This window comes from Medicago sativa, chromosome 1 (genome assembly GCF_051527215.1).
Source record: "Medicago sativa cultivar Bolivia chromosome 1, Bolivia_mono, whole genome shotgun sequence".
Taxonomy (NCBI): domain Eukaryota; kingdom Viridiplantae; phylum Streptophyta; class Magnoliopsida; order Fabales; family Fabaceae; genus Medicago; species Medicago sativa.
This window is the reverse complement of record NC_140749.1, coordinates 38450028-38471295: the sequence shown is the minus strand read 5'-3', so window position 1 is coordinate 38471295 and position 21268 is coordinate 38450028. Positions and strand designations below refer to the sequence as shown.

General features: G+C 37.4%; 1 pseudogene; it reads left to right on the top strand.

The window, feature by feature from the left end:
- The first annotated feature begins 5922 nt into the window (after positions 1-5922).
- On the top strand, positions 5923-7696 carry LOC146954821 (uncharacterized; annotated as a pseudogene).
- Positions 7697-21268: the final 13572 nt, after the last annotated feature.

The following is a 21268-nucleotide window of genomic DNA, read 5'->3' as shown; positions in this document are numbered from 1 at the left end:
GCCGAATGGATATTACTTCAAGGGTTCGTTCGTAAAGCTGCAGGACGTCATGGACATCAAGGATGTATTTTTATGTATGGATGAGTTGTGTTGTATTATTATTTATACGAACGTAACTTGATGTAAATATTATTCATTCGAAGTTTTTAGTTGTTGTATATTTTAATGTATCCAGTACTAATATTAACGCACGTGCCAGACTTTCTAGATACGTCTGGTATGGGTGTTACACTGCTTCTGATGAAGCTGCTTCTGATGAAGCACACGATGGCTCACATTAAGCAGATCCTCCCAGAAACACATTCAAGCACAAGTCTTCACATCCAGAGGAGTTAATCATTGGAAACAAAGATAGTCCAAGAAGAACAAGATCATACTTCAGACAAGAAGGTTCAATGATTGGACTGATCTCAATGATTGAACCTACAACAGTTGATGAAGCACTTTCAGATGATGGATGGATCTTAGCTATGCAAGAAGAGTTGAATCAATTTCAAAGAAATGATGTGTGGGATCTGGTACCCAAACCTCGGCACAAGAACATTATTGGAACAAAATGGGTATTCAGAAACAAGTTGAATGAGCAAGGAGAAGTAACAAGAAACAAAGCAAGGCTTGTTGCACAAGGTTATAGTCAAGAAGAAGGCATTGATTATACTGAAACATTTGCTCCAGTTGCAAGATTGGAAGCAATCAGGTTACTTCTTTCCTATGCAGTTAATCATGGCATAATATTATATCAAATGGATGTCAAGAATGCATTTCTTAATGGTGTCATAGAAGAAGAAGTGTATGTCAAGCAACCTCCTAGTTTTGAGGATATTAAATATCCTGATCATGTTTTTAAACTGAAGAAATCATTATATGGCTTGAAACAAGCTCCCAGAGCTTGGTATGATAGACTAAGTAATTTCTTAATCAAAAATGATTTTAAAAGAGGACAGGTTGACACAACTCTCTTCAGAAGGACCCTTGGAATAGATATTCTTGTTGTGCAGATATATGTTGATGATATATTATTTGGTTCTACTAATGCATCTCTTTGCAAGGAATTCTCTAAGTTAATGCAGGATGAATTTGAAATGAGCATGATGGGAGAGCTGAAGTTCTTCCTGGGCATTCAAATCAATCAATGTAAAGATGGAGTCATTGTTCATCAATCAAAGTATAAAAAGGAGCTTCTGAAGAAGTTCAAGCTTAAAGATTGTAAAGTGATGAACACTCCAATGCATCCTACGTGCACCTTAAGCAAAGAAGATGAAGGAGCTAAAGTAGATCAGAAACTGTACATAGGTATGATTGGTTCTTTGTTATACCTCACTACATCTAGGCCAGATATTTTATTCAGTGTATGCTTGTGTGCATGGTTCCAATCAGATCCTAGAGAATCTCATATGACTGCTGTCAAGATAATCTTCAGGTATTTGAAGGGAACAACTAATATTGGACTCCTTTATAGGAAATCCTTAGATTATAAGCTAATTGGATTCTGTGATGTTGATTATGCTGGTGATAGGATTGAAAGAAAGTCAACCAGTGCCAATTGTTAATTTCTGGGTGATAATCTTATATCCTGGGCTAGCAAAAGACAAACAACTATTGTTATGTCTATGTTATACCCTAATTTTGGACCTAAAAATACTTGCTCACAAAGTTTTTCCATCTCTGATATGTGTCTTTGACTCTTGAGAGATTGCCAATTTGCTATTGTTTTACCTTGATATTTTACCATGCTTTATCTGCATATTTTACTATCTTTGTTTTGAAAATATTTTCAACTGTGTATTTGTCTGTGTTTTCTTGCATTTAAAACCATCCAAAAAGGGTTTTCTTGCACCTCAAGTCATTTGAATTTGTCTCTGATCAATTGCATATTTCTCTGCATTTTATTTCAATGTTATTTGCAAAAATTCATGAAAAAGGGTATTTTAGTCATTTCCTGCATTCAAACTCATTTTAATCCCTGAAAATTGTCTCTGAGTGTTTTCAATTAGTTTGTATAAATTCTTGCTTTAGTTCCATGTTAAAAAAACCTTTCAAAAATTGCATTTGAGTCATTTTGAGTCAATTTAGTCCCTAGGGGCATTTTGGTCATTTCACATAAAATTTTGACAGAGAGAGGTTACTTTAAAGTACCTCATTTTGTAGTTGGTTCATTTTAGTCCTTTTGTTGATTTTATTTTTGTTTCACTTTACGTTATTTTCAAATTACCAATTTTAACAAATTTTATTATTATTTTAGTCCCTATTTTCTGTTATTTTCATTTTAGTCCTCCAAGTTGTTAAAATTTGCATTTTAGTCCTCTTAGTCCATTTTTGCACTTTGTCCTTTATTTTCAAAAAATTGCAGAACAATCCTTTAAGTTTCAAGTCTTTGTTTTTGGCTTTTTTTTTCAAAATTGCAGTTTCGTCCTTTAAGTTTGTTAAATTGCATAAAGGTCCTAAGTCCAGAATTTAGTCCAAGGCAAGTCCAGAACACGTGGCAGGCACTCATTGGGTCTCAAGTACAAGTACACATGGCAGCCTATATAAAGGCCATATCATCAATGCACAATACCAATCACCATTCTCTAACCGCCAACTCAACAAACACCATTCCACATTCTCTCTCTAGAATCAAAGATCAAAATCCTAACCGTTTCCAAGAACATTCATCCCCAAATCCAAACCCTAACTTTCCAGAACACAAAATTGAAGCAAAATCAAACGAATTCATCACAAGTTCTCAGAGATTCAAGCATGAATCATCATCATTGAACCAGTTTTTCTGCAATTCAAGCACAAATTCGCCACTGTGAGTGACGAATTCATACGATCACAGAAAGAATCGAAGTTGAGAAGAAGAAGGATTGAAGAAGAGGAATCACCGATTTATTTTCGGTTCAACACCTACCAGAAGGATTCGAAACTACTACGAAGTACTCCGAAGATTTCTTTGTTCGAATCTCCATTTCAACTCAGGTAACCACGAAAACCTTCTCGTTTTCATTGCAAAAGGCTCAACAAAGGTTTGTAAATACGAATAAATGGTGAATCAGAGTACATCGGTGATTTAGAAACCTTTTCCTTTGAAAAGACTTTGAAAAAGATTAAAAAACATTAAAATCGAATCTTAAAACGTAGATCTACAATGTTTCACTGTTTATTTTCCAAATCAGAGTTCATATTCGTAATCAGTGTGAAAAATATAGTGGTTTAGGGTTTAGATCCATGTAGATCGGAGTTCAAGACTCGCCGGAATCTGGAATTCACGGCGGAGTTGATGAAGATTCCGATGAATCTTCATCTTCTCCGGCCGTTTCATTCCAGAAACCGACAGGGAAGGTGAACGGAGAAGAAGAGAGAAGGGATAGTCTCTCTCTCTCTCTCTCTCTAAGCTTGAACCTAGAGAGAGAAAGAGAAGTGAGAAATGAAACAAACCGGTAGCTTAGGGCTTTTATAGATGACTGAACCGGACCGGTTCAAAACCGGTCCACTCCCCTGCACTCTCCACCATAGGATCTAGGTTTGATCCACATGGATCAATCCTACGGTCCCTGAAGCTCCTGAGGTGGTTTTGGATCTGGTTGTTTGGGCCTGGGCTTATTTTTGTACTGGATTGCATTCTTTCTCTATTTTTTTGCTATTTGCACGCTGTGTCTTGCTTTTTACACCCCTGCCATGCCTAAAAATCCTTTTAAAAATCTACAAAAATTCATGTATGTTTCTTGTTCATTTTGTGATGTTTCTGTGGTGATATTGCATGTAACGCCCGTCTTAATTATTTACTTAAATTAATGAGGATTTATATATTTATTTATATATATATTTATATGATTTAAGAATTTAAATAGTTTGCATGATTTATAGATAAATTATGTGATTTCCTAGAATGACGTGAAGTATATTGATGTTGTGAAGTTGTTATGTTGGTGTGACTTATTTTATTATTAAATAAAATAAGATATGAGAAATAAAATAAAATATTAAAAATTGGGCTGTGTTGTGAGATGAGCAATTAGTGGTGAGAAGAGTAATTAGGAGAGATAAATAGACAACAAAAGTTAGAAAACAGAATACGTACGTTTTTGGAGAAAAAGGGAGAAAAGTCAGAAAGAGAGAAGAACAAAAGGAGGCTATCGATTTCTGCTATTACCAGGTAAGGGTGAGACTAATTTTCAATATTATTAAGAGTATGATTCTATAGGATGAATTTAGCATGATTAGATTAAGTTTTGGTGAGAATTGGGAATTAGGTTTAAGACCGAATTTGATGATTGAATCATGAAAACATGTTAGGTTGATGCTAAATTAGTGTACAGAACTTAGATATACCATAAGATGATAATTAGATGTTGAATTGAGGTTAGAATTAGGAGATTAAGTGAAAAGTTGGAATTTTTAGGTTTCTGGCCGTACTGACATTCATCGCTCGCACCTGCGAGCAAGAACACTCGCAACTGCGAGCTACCCCAAGACACTCGCAACTGCGAGTAACATCGCTCGCAACTGCGAGCCAGACCTTTGAGCTCGCCACGGCGAGTAGAATCATTCGCCACTGTGAGTTAGGCTGTCAGTTGCCCAAAATTGTCCCGATGCGATCCTTTCGCACGCATAGTCTTGAGCTGACCTTAGAAGTAAGAATGAGGGAGGTTTAGGATGTTTCCAGATGTTACGGAAGTCTGTTTATATGACTGAAATGATTAGTAATGTTACATGAATAATGTTATGATGTGTTATGATATTTATGTTGATGTAATCCATTCCTTAAATGATGTTGAGATATTCCAACACTGTTATATGTTGCAAATCTGTTGCTGTTCATTGCTGCTGACCTATAAAGTCTTGAAATTGCATGAGTCGGTCTATGTTGCAAGAGTTTAACAAGTTGTCCATGATTATGAGTCGTATGAGTTGTTTATATTGTTGTCTAAGTTGTTGGAAGTTGATGTTCATTGCATACTCATTAAAGTTGGGGGCTTTAGGCCCGGCAGCCTTTGTGCTCATTAAAGTTGGGGGCTTTAGGCCCGGCAGCCTTTGTGCTCATTAAAGTTGGGGGCTTTAGGCCCGGCAGCCTTTGTGCTCACACGTTGAGGAGCCTATTATGCTCATTTTGTTGTTGATTGGTACCACATGCATTTGCATATCAAGAAGTTTCATGATGTTTAAGTGGTCAAGTTGTTGTTGGGTTGATAGAGTTGCATGGTCTAAGATGAGTTGTGTTGTCAAGTTGTTGTTGAGTTGATAGAGTTGCATGGTCAAGGATGAGTTGTGTCGTCAAGTTGAGTGTTAAGTTGATTATGATTTGTGATGAAAATTAGTAATGATATTCGATGATTGTATTTGTTATGAAATGAAAAATATGCTAATTGTTAATTGTTGATATGTTATTAATGTTTAAGTTGTTAAATGCATTTTATTGGATTATATGCTTAATGTATTGATTATGAAATCTCACCCCTTCTGCGTATATGTTGCCTCGACCGTGGGTAATGTGCAGGTAATAAAGATTAGAGGCGTTCATGAGTGGACTCTCAGTTGGTGTCTAGGTGCTCTGATACGTAACGGGATGGGGGCTTGCTTTTACTTCTGTTCCTTACGTGTCTCTTTTATGAACTAATTTATGGGATTTTTCAATAAGGCCTGCGTGCCAAGACTTTTAAATGTTGAACTATTTTCCGCTGCAACAGTTTAAGATTTCTCATGATGTTGAATTTGAAGGATAATTATTACTATCTGTTTTGAGATGTTAAAGTAGCGTGTGACATTCCGTTATGAATTAAATACTCTGATTTTAAATGGAATTTTTATGTTGGGAAAACGGGGTGTTACAATTGGTATCAGAGCAGGTCGGTCCGTCCGGCCAAGCAGCGAGTCGAGTTGTGTCTTTAGCAGTTGGGATACCATTATTATGTTGTTCTAATTGTTGTGTGTTGTCCAGAGAAGAGACCTGGAGGCTGCGAATTTTATCTGCTATAAGAGGACTAGAATGGCTGGAAGAAATGATGCTGCGATTGCTGCTGCTTTGGAAGCTGTAGCCCAAGCTGTGGGACAACATCCAAATGATGGTGCTGGTGCGAATGCGGATGTGAGAATGTTGGAGACCTTTCTGAGAAATCATCCTCCTACTTTCAAAGGAAGGTACGACCCTGATGGAGCACAGACGTGGCTCAAGGAGGTTGAAAGAATTTTTAGAGTTATGCAATGTACTGAGGATCAAAAGGTGCGTTTTGGAACGCATATGCTGGCTGAGGAAGCTGATGACTGGTGGGTGAGCCTCCAACCTACCCTAGAGCAGGATGATGCAGTTATTACTTGGGCTGTGTTTAAGAGAGAGTTCCTAAACAGATATTTTCCTGAGGATGTTCGTGGAAGAAAAGAGATCGAGTTCCTTGAGCTGAAGCAAGGAAACATGTCAGAGACAGAGTATGCAGCAAAGTTTGTGGAGCTGGCTCAGTTCTATCCACACTACACTGGGGACAATGCTGAGTTCTCTAAGTGTATCAAGTTCGAGAATGGTTTGCGTGCTGATATTAAGCGAGCCATTGGTTACCAACAGATCCGTGACTTTTCTGCTTTGGTGAGCAGATGCAGAATCTATGAAGATGACAGCAAAGCTCATTATAAGATTATGAGTGAGAAGAGGGGTAAGGGCCAACAAAGTCGCCCAAAGCCTTACAGTGCTCCTGCTGACAAAGGAAAAGGAAGAGCTAATGATGAGAGGAGGTCAAATAAAAAGGATGCTGGTGCTGAGATTGTTTGTTACACTTGTGGCGAGAAAGGCTATAAGAGTAATGCTTGTACTAAGGATATTAAACGGTGCTTTCGTTGTGGCAGTAAAGGACATACACTTGCAGAGTGTAAGCATGGGGACATTGTGTGTTTTAACTGCAAAGAAGAGGGTCATATTGGGTCTCAGTGTACGAATCTGAAGAAGACTCAGACTAAAGGGAAAGTGTTTGCTTTGACTGGTACTCAGACTGAAAATGAGGATCGTTTGATCAGAGGTACTTGTTATATTAACAATACTCCTTTAGTTGCTATTATTGATACTGGTGCTACACATTGTTTTGTTGCTTTTGATTGTGCTTCTAAGTTGGGTCTTGTTGTGTCTGATATGAGTGGTGAAATGGTTGTCGAAACTTCAGCTAAGGGTTCGGTGACTACTTCTCTTGTTTGTTTACGATGTCCGTTGTCTATGTTTGATCGTGACTTTGAGATTGATTTAGTTCGTCTGCCTCTGAGTGGAATGGATGTAATTCTTAGTATGAACTGGTTAGAGTACAACCATGTTCTCATTAATTGTTTTAGTAAGTCGGTGCGTTTCTCTTCTGCTGAAGAGGAAAGTGGAGCAGAATTTTTGTCTACTAAGCAGCTGAAGCAATTAGAACGCGATGGGATCTTGATGTTTTCCTTGATGGCATCCTTATCGTTGGAGAATCAAGCAGTAATTGATAAGTTGCAAGTGGTGTGTGATTTTCCTGAAGTTTTCCCTGATGAAATTCCTGATGTACCACCGGAGAGAGAAGTTGAATTTTCTATTGATCTTGTTCCGGGAACGAAGCCTGTGTCTATGACACCTTATCGTATGTCAGCTTCTGAGTTGGCTGAGTTGAAGAAACAGTTGGAAGATTTGCTAGATAAGAAGTTCATAAGACCGAGTGTTTCACCTTGGGGAGCGCCGGTATTGTTGGTTAAGAAGAAAGATGGAAGTATGAGGTTGTGCATTGATTATCGACAACTGAATAAACTAACTATAAAGAATAGATATCCACTTCCTAGAATTGATGATTTGATGGACCAACTGGTGGGTTCACGTGTGTTCAGCAAGATTGATTTAAGGTCGGGTTATCATCAGATTAAAGTAAAAGATGAGGATATGCAAAAGACAGCCTTTAGGACGCGATATGGTCATTATGAATATAAGGTGATGCCTTTCGGTGTGAGTAATACGCCTGGCGTGTTTATGGAGTATATGAATCGCATCTTCCATGCATTTTTGGATCGCTTTGTGGTTGTGTTCATCGATGATATTTTGATTTACTCTAAGACAGAAGAAGAACATGCGGAACATTTGAAAATCGTTTTGCAAGTGCTGAAAGAGAAGAAGTTGTATGCTAAATTGTCTAAGTGTGAATTCTGGTTGAACGAGGTAAGTTTTCTGGGCCATGTTATTTCTGGTAGTGGTATTGCAGTCGATCCATCTAAAGTTGAAGCAGTATCACAATGGGAGACTCCTAAGTCAGTTACAGAGATTAGAAGCTTTTTGGGTTTGGCAGGATACTACCGAAGATTTATAGAAGGATTTTCTAAGTTAGCACTTCCGTTAACACAGTTGACGTGTAAAGGTAAAACCTTTGTGTGGGATGTTCATTGTGAGAACAGTTTTAATGAAATGAAGAAGCGTTTGACGACGGCTGCAGTTTTGATTCTGCCAAAACCTGATGAACCTTTTGCGGTGTATTGTGATGCGTCCAAATTGGGCTTAGGCGGTGTGCTTATGCAAGATGGTAAAGTTGTTGCTTATGCATCAAGACAGTTGAGAACTCATGAACGAAACTATCCTACTCATGACCTTGAATTAGCTGCAGTCGTATTTGTCCTTAAGATCTGGAGACATTACTTGTATGGTTCGAGATTTGAGGTGTTTAGTGATCACAAGAGCTTGAGGTACTTGTTTGATCAGAAAGAATTGAATATGCGACAGCGGCGGTGGCTCGAATTGTTGAAGGATTATGACTTTAGTTTGAATTACCATCCAGGTAAAGCTAATGTTGTTGCGGATGCCTTAAGTAGGAAGAGTTTACATATGTCTGCTATGATGGTGAAGGAATTTGAATTGCTTGAACAATTTAGAGATATGAGCTTAGTTTGTGAAATGTCGTCTCGGAGCGTTAAGTTAGGAATGCTGAAAATTGATAATGATTTCTTAAAAAATATTAAGGATGCGCAGAAAGCTGATGTTAAGTTTGTGGACTTGTTGGTTGCTAGTAATCAAACTGAAGATAGTGACTTTAAGGTCGATGATCAGGGTGTGTTGAGGTTTCGAGATAGGATTTGTATTCCAGACAATGACGAGATAAAGAAGATGATTCTTGAAGAGAGTCATAGGAGTAGCTTAAGTATTCATCCCGGAGCTACAAAGATGTATCATGACTTAAAGAAGTTGTTTTGGTGGTCTGGATTGAAACGTGATGTAGCACAATTTGTGTACTCTTGCCTGATTTGTCAGAAGTCGAAGGTAGAGCATCAGAAACCTGCTGGATTGATGACACCGTTAGATGTACCAGAATGGAAATGGGATAGTATATCCATGGATTTTGTGACGATTTTGCCGAATACTCCTAAGGGAAATGACGCTATTTGGGTGATTGTTGATAGATTGACGAAGTCGGCACATTTCCTACCGATTAATATTAGTTTTCCTGTGGCTCAGTTGGCAGAGATTTATATTCGAGACATAGTGAAATTGCATGGTGTTCCTTCAAGCATCGTGTCAGATAGAGATCCAAGATTTACTTCAAGATTTTGGAAGAGTTTGCAAGAGGCTTTAGGCTCTAAGTTGAGATTGAGTTCGGCTTATCATCCTCAAACAGATGGTCAGTCGGAAAGAACCATTCAGTCACTCGAAGACTTGTTGAGAGTTTGTGTACTTGAGCAAGGTGGAACTTGGGATAGTCATCTTCTGTTGATAGAGTTCACTTATAATAACAGCTATCATTCAAGTATTGGGATGGCACCTTTCGAGGCTTTGTATGGTCGGAGGTGTAGGACTCCGTTGTGTTGGTTTGAGACCGGTGAAAGTGTGGTTTTAGGACCAGAAATTGTTCAACAGACTACTGAGAAGGTGAAAATGATTCAAGAGAAGATGAAAGCGTCGCAGAGTCGACAGAAGAGTTACCATGATAAGCGTAAGAAAGACCTTGAGTTTCAAGAGGGAGACCATGTGTTCTTGAGAGTTACCCCAACGACCGGTGTTGGTCGTGCATTGAAGTCAAAGAAGTTGAATCCAAAGTTTATTGGTCCTTATCAGATATCTGAGAGAATTGGCACGGTGGCTTATAGAGTTGGCTTACCACCGCATTTATCAAATTTGCACGATGTGTTTCATGTGTCGCAGCTGAGGAAGTATGTTCCAGACCCGTCCCATGTGATTCAGAGTGATGACGTGCAAGTTAGAGACAACCTTACGGTGGAGACTTTACCTTTGAGGATTGATGATCGCAAAATGAAGACGTTGAGAGGCAAAGAAATACCTCTAGTGAGAGTTGTTTGGAGCGGCACTACTGGTGAAAGCTTGACGTGGGAGCTGGAGAGTAAGATGATGGAGTCTTACCCAGAGTTGTTTGCTTGAGGTAAATTTTCGAGGACGAAAATTCTATAAGTTGGGGAGAGTTGTAACGCCCGTCTTAATTATTTACTTAATTTAATGAGGATTTATATATTTATTTATATATATATTTATATGATTTAAGAATTTAAATAGTTTGCATGATTTATAGATAAATTATGTGATTTCCTAGAATGACGTGAAATATATTGATGTTGTGAAGTTGTTATGTTGGTGTGACTTATTTTATTATTAAATAAAATAAGATATAAGAAATAAAATAAAATATTAAAAATTGGGCTGTGTTGTGAGATGAGCAATTAGTAGTGAGAAGAGTAATTAGGAGAGATAAATAGACAACAAAAGTTAGAAAACAGAATACGTACGTTTTTGGAGAAAAAGGGAGAAAAGTCAGAAAGAGAGAAGAACAAAAGGAGGCTATCGATTTCTGCTATTACCAGGTATGGGTGAGACTAATTTTCAATATTATTAAGAGTATGATTCTATAGGATGAATTTAGCATGATTAGATTAAGTTTTGGTGAGAATTGGGAATTAGGTTTAAGACCGAATTTGATGATTGAATCATGAAAAGATGTTAGGTTGATGCTAAATTAGTGTACAGAACTTAGATATACCATAAGATGATCATTAGATGTTGAATTGAGGTTAGAATTAGGAGATTAAGTGAAAAGTTGGAATTTTTAGGTTTCTAGCCGTACTGACATTCATCGCTCGCACCTGCGAGCAAGAACACTCGCAACTGCGAGCTACCCCAAGACACTCGCAACTGCGAGTAACATCGCTCGCAACTGCGAGCCAGACCTTTGAGCTCGCCAGTGCGAGTAGAATCATTCGCCACTGCGAGTTAGGCTGTCAGTTGCCCAAAATTGTCCCGATGCGATCCTTTCGCACGCATAGTCTTGAGCTGACCTTAGAAGTAAGAATGAGGGAGGTTTAGGATGTTTCCAGATGTTACAGAAGTCTGTTTATATGACTGAAATGATTAGTAATGTTGCATGAATAATGTTATGATGTGTTATGATATTTATGTTGATGTAATCCATTCCTTAAATGATGTTGAGATATTCCAACACTGTTATATGTTGCAAATCTGTTGTTGTTCATTGCTGCTGACCTATAAAGTCTTGAAATTGCATGAGTCGGTCTATGTTGCAAGAGTTTAACAAGTTGTCCATGATTATGAGTCGTATGAGTTGTTTATGTTGTTGTCTAAGTTGTTGGAAGTTGATGTTCATTGCATACTCATTAAAGTTGGGGGCTTTAGGCCTGGCAGCCTTTGTGCTCATTAAAGTTGGGGGCCCCGGCAGCCTTTGTGCTCATTAAAGTTGGGGGCTTTAGGCCCGGCAGACTTTGTGCTCATTAAAGTTGGGGGCTTTAGGCCCGGCAGCCTTTGTGCTCACACGTTGAGGAGCCTATTATGCTCATTTTGTTGTTGATTGGTACCACATGCATTTGCATATCAAGAAGTTTCATGATGTTTAAGTTGTCAAGTTGTTGTTGAGTTGATAGAGTTGCATGGTCTAAGATGAGTTGTGTTGTCAAGTTGTTGTTGAGTTGATAGAGTTGCATGGTCAAGGATGAGTTGTGTCGTCAAGTTGAGTGTTAAGTTGATTATGATTTGTGATGAAAATTAGTAATGATATTCGATGATTGTATTTGTTATGAAATGAAAAATATGCTAATTGTTAATTGTTGATATGTTATTAATGTTTAAGTTGTTAAATGCATTTTATTGGATTATATGCTTAATGTATTGATTATGAAATCTCACCCCTTCTGCGTATATGTTGCCTCGACCGTGGGTAATGTGCAGGTAATAAAGATTAGAGGCGTTCATGAGTGGACTCTCAGTTGGTGTCTAGGTGCTCTGATACGTAACGGGATGGGGGCTTGCTTTTACTTCTGTTCCTTACGTGTCTCTTTTATGAACTAATTTATGGGATTTTTCAATAAGGCCTGCGTGCCAAGACTTTTAAATGTTGAACTATTTTCCGCTGCAACAGTTTAAGATTTCTCATGATGTTGAATTTGAAGGATAATTATTACTATCTGTTTTGAGATGTTAAAGTAGCGTGTGACATTCCGTTATGAATTAAATACTCTGATTTTAAATGAAATTTTTATGTTGGGAAAACGGGGTGTTACATTGCATACTAAAAATTAGTAAAAAAATAATGTGATGATTTTCTTGCTTATTTGTGACATTTAGTTAAAACTTGTGAAAAATTGCATGATCTTGATCCTAATTCTTGATACATGTTGTTGATTTGTGATATGTGAATTTGTGATGAGCTTACACCTTTACTTGATGTGTTTTACTGAATGTTAATGTGTTGTGGTTAGTTACTTGTTTTACAAGTCATATAAATAATTGTTTGTGAAAATAAAGTGCCAAATGTATCTAAAAATGTATCATAACTCTTGACTTGAATATGTTCTCATGATTCTCACATTATTGCTGTAATAAAACCTTTGAAAAATTGTCATGATATGAGGATTATAGGTCATATATTTGTTTTGATATTATGATAAATTTTAGATATATTTTGCTACCTTTATGTTAAGAATTTTGTTACCTTTTTGTCAAGTTTTTGCTACTTTGTTTAGTGTTCCTTTTGCTTATAATTTCTACCCTATTTTGCCTTATGCTACTAACCCTTTCATTTCATGTTTCATTCACTCATAAGCATTCCTCATCTCCCCTCATTTCTATAGCTTTATTTTCTTGCCATTTATTTTTCTTCTTGCAAAGGACTTAGCATGTATAACCTAGGTTTTTTGTACTTTATTTTATGCAATTTAAATTCTTGCAAGACCATAGCATGTAAACTAGGGCCTATGTAACGGACAATGGACTCTAATGATGTACACCGACACAAGCACCGACACATGCACACACATCACATGGATACTTTAGATGTATGTCTAGGGAATGTATGCTTTAGATGTATGTTTAGGAATCACGATACTTAGAAAAATTCTCTTTTCCAAAAAATGTGAACAACTTCACTCAAATAATTTTCCAAAGAAACCTTGGGATCAAAATCCCATTGAATTTTCCCTTTTATTTTCTTAATAAATGATAAAACAATTGCTAAATACTTAGACCTTTTTGCAAAATAACTAATCACACCTCACATTTTCCAAAATCCTATGCCCTTGAGGCCTCTCTCTCTTATTCTTTAAAATTCCATTTTCAAAATTAAAATCAACCAACAAAAACAAAAACATTTTTTTGGAAGAGAACTACATGGAGTTTGATCCCTTAAAAGGGTATGTAGGCAAGAAGTCAAAACTTCTCCAAGTCCAATAAAATGAAAATTCAAACACATTCTTCTCCCTCCAATTCTTAACCTAGCAAACCCCTAGGTGTAAATAACATTTTCAATAAATAGCATTTAAAAGCAAAGCGCGTATGTAGAAAGTAAAGACGGTTCCTATAGGATACTATAGTTGCTATAGGTGCCTAACACCTTCCTATAGCAAAACCAACTCCCGAACCTCGATTCTCAAGGGTTTTTCTTATTTTTCCCTTCCCAAGAAAAAATGAGATATCAAAGGTTAAAAAGGTTCAGACTTAATCAATGTTTGACACCCGAAAAACCAAGATAAAACAGTCTATAGTAGAAGCAGAATACATTTCAGCTGCAAGTTGTTGTACACAACTACTTTGGATGAAACATCAGTTGGAAGACTATCAGATTATTGCTAACAGTATTCCCATTTATTGTGATAATACTGCTGCTATTTGTTTGTCTAAAAATCCAATTTTGCATTCCAGAGCTAAGCATATTGAAATCAAACACCATTTTATCAGAGACTATGTTCAAAAAGGAATTTTAGATATACAATTCATTGATACTGAGAATCAAATGGGCTGATATATTTACTAAGCCTTTAACTGTTGAAAGATTTGATTTTATAAAGAAAAATTTGAACATGCACTTTGTGTCTGATTAAAAGCTTGCTTGCTCCTGAATAGGATTTTAGGTTCTGAAGTCAGTTCAGAAGCTATGGTCCATCAGAAGCTCTTTATTGAGGTTCTGAGGAAAATACGCTTCTGATGATGACGTCAGCATCTGAAGTCCAGAAGCTGGATTTTATGCTTTTGAATAGTAGAGTTAGTGGAAACGTTATAAGTTACTTTTTATGGTAACTTCTGTAACACCCTATTTCTATTAAGCGGTAAAACGCGCGAATACATCAGAAATATTCTAGAAATAGATGCTACGTCTCCGAATAAACCACAATTCATACATGCATAAAGATCATGTTATACCACATAGCAGCGGAATAATATATAAGTCATAAACAATCTCTGGATCTCCAAACTAAATACAAATGTATCATCCAAATCTCAAATAACAGAATATCTCAACAACTCCGAAATACAAAGTCAAATAAACAACATGCAAAGACTATCCTAGATCAGAGCCCTAATCTGGACACTTGCATGAAAAAGAGGAACTCCACTCCTCGGCATCAACAAGCAACAACTAACATCCTGCACGCCGTCTACCCATCCATACAGAGAGGTAGGCGGTCCACCACAGACCACTGAGGGTTAGCATTACATCATCATAATCCATAAAAGATTTAAACAAGAACATTGGAAATGAAAGATATATTCAAGAATACAAAATAACAAATCATACATGTATTCACAAGTATTCACAACACTTATACCATTCAATATTATCATTCCAAGTTCGTATCAACAAGTGTATCATACACGTATCACATATACATAACCCTCCCTCCTAGAACACTAGCATCACATGATCATTATTATCCCCCATCACTTACATTTCCAGCTATCACATTATTATCATAGCATAGCATACATATTCAACCTCTAATCAAGTCATCAACAAAAGCTCATCATTTATCAACATCAATCAATGAAAACATTACTCACTTCATTACTCATCTAGCATGCTTATCTCAACAAGTACAATTTGTCATATTGAAGTTATAAGCAAGCCATCATCATTAACAAAGAACATCACCACATCATATATGTATATGTATATATATATATATATACATATACAAATCTCACCTCATCATTATTATTAAAATAACCATCATCAATTGATTCACCAAGTGTATAAGCACAAACAATTAAGACATGAAATTAGAGCATAATACAATTATTCACAACCCTCCACAATATTCACCAATGTACATATACACCAATCCACATAATCACAACATTCACCAAATTTCACCAACACACAAATTCACCAAGTCACCTATTCAATTATGACACGACTCATCAATTAATCAAATGCATATGATGCTCTAGACTCTTCTCTAGATGCATGTGGTACCAAACTCCTCCAAGGTCGTCACCTTATGATGCAACAAAAACATCATTATCAACGGCTATAATCAACGGCAATATGGATACAAGTATCCGGTCAACGACAATATGGATATAACATCCGACACGACATATGATGCATGAACATATGACTCAATCCACAATGCATATGTTCACCACGATTCAACGACTATAATCAACGGCTATAAGTCAACGGCTATAATCATCATCCAACTATATCATATAGTTCATATCTCCACATAGTTCCTTACATTCCAAATAAAAGAACAATCACAACATATGATCACAAACATCATATTCATCACCTAACAACCATTCATACATCATATCATAATCATATCAATCTAATCATAGAGGGTTCATAAACAATTGGCCCTCAATGATCATTTTCAATCAAGTTCGTCTCGAAAATCACAATATTGAAAATAATTGAGCACCTAAGCCAAAACCAAGTAAACGAGTTCAATTGCCTATGCCATGTATCCTCTCAAGTCACTTGTGCGTGCAGTAGAGGCTACGTAAGCATTTCATCAGCCAAATAGGACGAATTCATGAAAATCACGAAGTTTGTCTCACTTTATCACTTTTCACAAAAATTTTCATTTTCAAAACAATACAAGTTAGATCCATCACCTCATAGGTTAAATGCCATTAAACACCTTAATTGAACTCATAAAACATAAGTTATTTCTTTCATAAAAGTACCCCTAGATGATTAGAGAGAAGTCCCTATACTTAGGAATAAGTTTGGAAACGATTGGATTGAAGACAAATGCATTTTTGAGGTTTCTGGGATGTTAAAATCGCTTCATGATCCGTAAGATCGCTTCACGATTTTCACAGCATCAGACTGTGCAGAAAAATTTGATGTTGCTGTCAAAATCGCCTCATGATTCGCGAAATCGCTTCATGATTATGACAGCAACAGTTTATGCAGAAATCAACTTTCAAATACGAATTTTCTCAAATAATTGCTATTAAGTCACATAATCCCACTCCAATACGTCCCCATCATTTCCAAAACTTAACCCATTATCAAACCCCTTATAACCACCACTTAAAAAACTTGAAAAATCATTTCTCATTCCAAAATCACTTAACTAGTTCTTCACATAAAAACCTAAGTTTCTTCCCAAAACTTTTCACAACCAAATCTTATAACTAAAAACAGAATTTCATTAAACTTATACCAACACAACAACATCAACATTTCACCTTAATTCATCAAGAATCACAATCCACAATGAATAACTCATTTTCATCAAACTCTTAAAACAACAACTTCATTAAATGGAACACTCATGGCATAATTAACAACATCAAAATCTCTTCATCAATTCATCAATCTTGGTACCCAAAGCACCAATTCAATAACAACATGTTCCAAATCAATAACAACAACTAATGAACTCAAATTCATGCACAATTCAACACCACAACTTCAATTTTCATCAAACTTGCTCAAGAACACAAAGCACCAACAACTATGCATTTAAACATGTTAATTCACATACTAACATACAATTATCACATAAATCATGTTCTCAAACATAACAACAACAATTATGCACGAATTTTACAACAATTAGGTTCAATTCATCAATTTAACAAAAATGGGTAAAGAAAAAAAAAGGTGAATTATGGTTGAAACCTAACCCTCTTACCTCTAGCACCAAGATTCTCTAACCCAAGCTTCAATTTAGCTCCTAGATGATGAATCCCCTCCTCAAGCTCTAACCCTTGATCTTGTTCTTCCCTCTAGCCTTTATCTCTTCTCTTCTCAATGAAAATGAAATGAAAATGTTTGTAACCCTATCTCTTCTCACTAACATTAGTTTATAAAGGCTCACTTAATGGGCTTATCTCACAAACCTTAATGGGCCTAACCCATTTCTAATTCAACCTCAAAAATGTTACTACTCACTTACCGGTAAAATATAACACTAACGGTCACTTAACGGTAATTAAAATAATTACTACACCCTCTCTAGTAACTTGGTAAAATAATAACTTCCACTAAACACTAAAAAAATAACTTTCTGCAAAATTACAAAATTGCCACTGCCCTCAAAATGACCAAAATGCCCCAAAGTCCAAAATGACTAAAATACCCTTCTAACACCGAATTCTACGATTCCCAACCAAAAATACACGCAGAGGCAAATAATCACATAAGAGCACATATAACACACATAAATAAATAATAAAATAAAACTAGCGAAAATCGGGCTGTTACAACTCTCCCCCACTAAAAGAATTTTCGCCCTCGAAAATTACCTGAAGGAAACAACTCCGGATACGAAACCTTCATCCTACTCTCTGATTCCCAAGTGGCACTCTCACCCGTCGGTCCAACCCAAAGCACTTTAACCAAAACGACCTCCTTGCCACGCAAACGCTTCACTTCACGATCCTCAATCCTCACTGGCCAAGTCTCAACGGTCAAATTATCCCTTACTTCCAAATCATCCACTTGAATCACATGAGACGCATCATACACATACTTCCTCAACTAAGATACATGAAACACATCATGAAGATTCGACAAAGATGGCGGTAACGCAATCCGATACGCTACAACCCTAACCTTCTCAATAATCTCAAACGGTCCAACAAAACGAGGAGTCAACTTCCGACACTTCAAAGCACGACCAACACCGGTTACAGGATTCACTCTCAAGAACACATGATCACCAACCTGAAACTCAAGGTCTTTCCTCCTCTTATCATGATAACTCTTCTGCCTACTCTTAGACGCTCTCATCTTCTCTTGAATCATCTTAACCTTCTCGGTCGTCTCTTGCACAACTTCCGGTCCTAACAAAGCACTCTCTCCTGACTCAATGTAGATCTCAGCCAACTTTGTCACAGACATACCGGTCTTGATAGGAACAAAATGGGCCGACTTCGTCAATCGATCAACAATCACCCAAATAGAATCAAAACCCTTAACAGTCTTTGGCAACGCTCCAACAAAGTCCATTGATATACTATCCCACTTCCACTCTGGCACAAACAACGGTTGCATCAAACCTGATGGCTTCTGATGTTCAATTTTAGACTTCTGACAAACCAAACAAGCATACACAACTCTGCGATCTCCTTCTTCATTCCAGGCCACCAAAACAACCTCTTCAAGTCCTGATACATCTTAGTCGCTCCCGGATGAATACTCAAACTACTCCTGTGACCTTCTTCCAAAATCTGCCTCTTAAGCTCAAGAACACTTGGTACACAAACACGATCATGAAACATCAAAACACCGTTCTCATCCAACCTGAAATCTCCACCCTTACCTTGGTTAACCAACACTACTCGATCTACGAGTTCCAAATCTTCCTTCTGACCATTCTTGATCTCCTCCAGAATATTACTTGTCAGCTTCAACATTCCCAACCTCACACCATCCGGTGTTAACTCACTAACCAAACTCAAGTCTCGAAATTGCTCAATCAACTCCAACTCTTTCACCATCAAAGCAGACATATGCAATGACTTTCTACTCAAAGCATCAGCAACAACATTGGCCTTTCCAGGATGATAACTCAACTGGAAGTCAAAATCCTTAAGATACTCTAACCATCTCCTCTGCCTCATATTCAACTCCTTCTGGTCGAACAAGTACTTCAAACTCTTGTGATCACTGAACACTTCAAACTTAGAACCATATAGATAATGCCTCCAAATCTTCAACACATACACCACGGCTGCTAATTCCAAATCGTGAGTCGGATAATTCTTCTCATGCACTTTCAGCTGCCTCGAAGCATAAGCCACAACCTGACGATTTTGCATAAGCACACCACCAAGACCCATCTTAGAAGCATCACAATACACAACAAACGATTCCTTTGGATTCGGCAAAATCAACACTGGAGCAGAAGTCAATCTCTTTTTCAATTCTTGGAAACTCTTCTCACACTTAGCATCCCAAACATATGCTTGCCCTTTCTGAGTCAACTGCGTCAATGGCAACGCCAACTTAGAGAATCCCTCAATGAACCTCCGATAATAACCTGCCAACCCAAGAAAGCTTCTAACTTCAAAAACAGACTTATGTGATTCCCACTGCAACACTGCATTAACCTTCGACGGATCCACGACAATACCACCTTTAGAAATCACATGACCAAGGAAACTCACTTCCCGCAACCAAAACTCACACTTCAACAACTTAGCAAACAGCTTCTTCTCTTTCAAAACTCCCAACACAATCCTCAAATGCTCGGCATGCTCTTCCTCCGACTTGGAATACACCAAAATATCATCTATAAACACCACCACAAAACGGTCCAGAAAAGGATGAAATATTCTATTCATATACTCCATGAAGACACCTGGCGCATTAGACACTCCAAATGGCAACACGGAATACTCATAGTGTCCATACCTCGTTCTGAACGCAGTTTTGGATATATCTTCCGCCTTTACTCTAATCTGATGATATCCTGATCTCAAGTCAATCTTGCTGAACACTTCTGCACCAACCAACTGATCCATCAAATCATCAATCCTCGGAAGCGGATACTGATTCTTGATTGTTACTTTATTCAACTGCCGATAATCCACACACAACCTCATGCTTCCATCTTTCTTCTTAACCAACAATACAGGAGCTCCCCACGGAGAAACACTCGGTCTGATAAACTGTTTCTCAAGCAACTCTTCCAATTGCTTCTTCAATTCACCCAACTCTGATGCAGACATCCGATAAGGCGCAATCGAGATAGGACTCGTTCCCGGAACCAAATCAATTGCAAACTCAACTTCCCTCTCCGGCGTTAATTCGGTAATGTCGTCCAGAAAAACTTCTGGAAACTTTTGCACTACCGGCAAATCACCAACTCCTTTCTCACTACTTTCCTTCAAGGAAGCAAACATCATGAACACACTAGCTTCACCATCCAAGGACTTCTTCACTTGCTCCGCGGTCAAGAACTTCCCACCTTCCTCAGCCACCGGCTTAGAAAACGTTACACTCTTGGTCAAACAATTAATGTTAACACCAAAAGTCAACATCCAATCCATACCTAAAATTACGTCCATATGCTTCAACGGAAGACACACAAGATCCAATTCAAAATCAACAGGAACCTGAACACAAACCACAACCAACTGAGCCTCCGCAGCCAAAGATACCTTCCCTTGCCAGACTAACACCCCTGAAGCAACTTGCTACTCCCCCACTACGCTCAAACCCGCCTAAAAGAACGGAACAATACAACAAGTACCGACAGTACTCTCGTACATGTCGCATACAACAGGAAATTCAAAGAATACTAGTCCGGACAAGACCGACCACGGCTCTGATACCAACTTGTAACACCCTATTTCTATTAAGCGGTAAAACGTGCGAATACATCAGAAATATTCTAGAAATAGATGCTACGTCTCCGAATAAACCACAATTCATACATGCATAAAGATCATGTTATACCACATAGCAGCGGAATAATATATAAGTCATAAACAATCTCTGGATCTCCAAACTAAATACAAATGTATCATCCAAATCTCAAATAACAGAATATCTCAACAACTCCGAAATACAAAGTCAAATAAACAACATGCAAAGACTATCCTAGATCA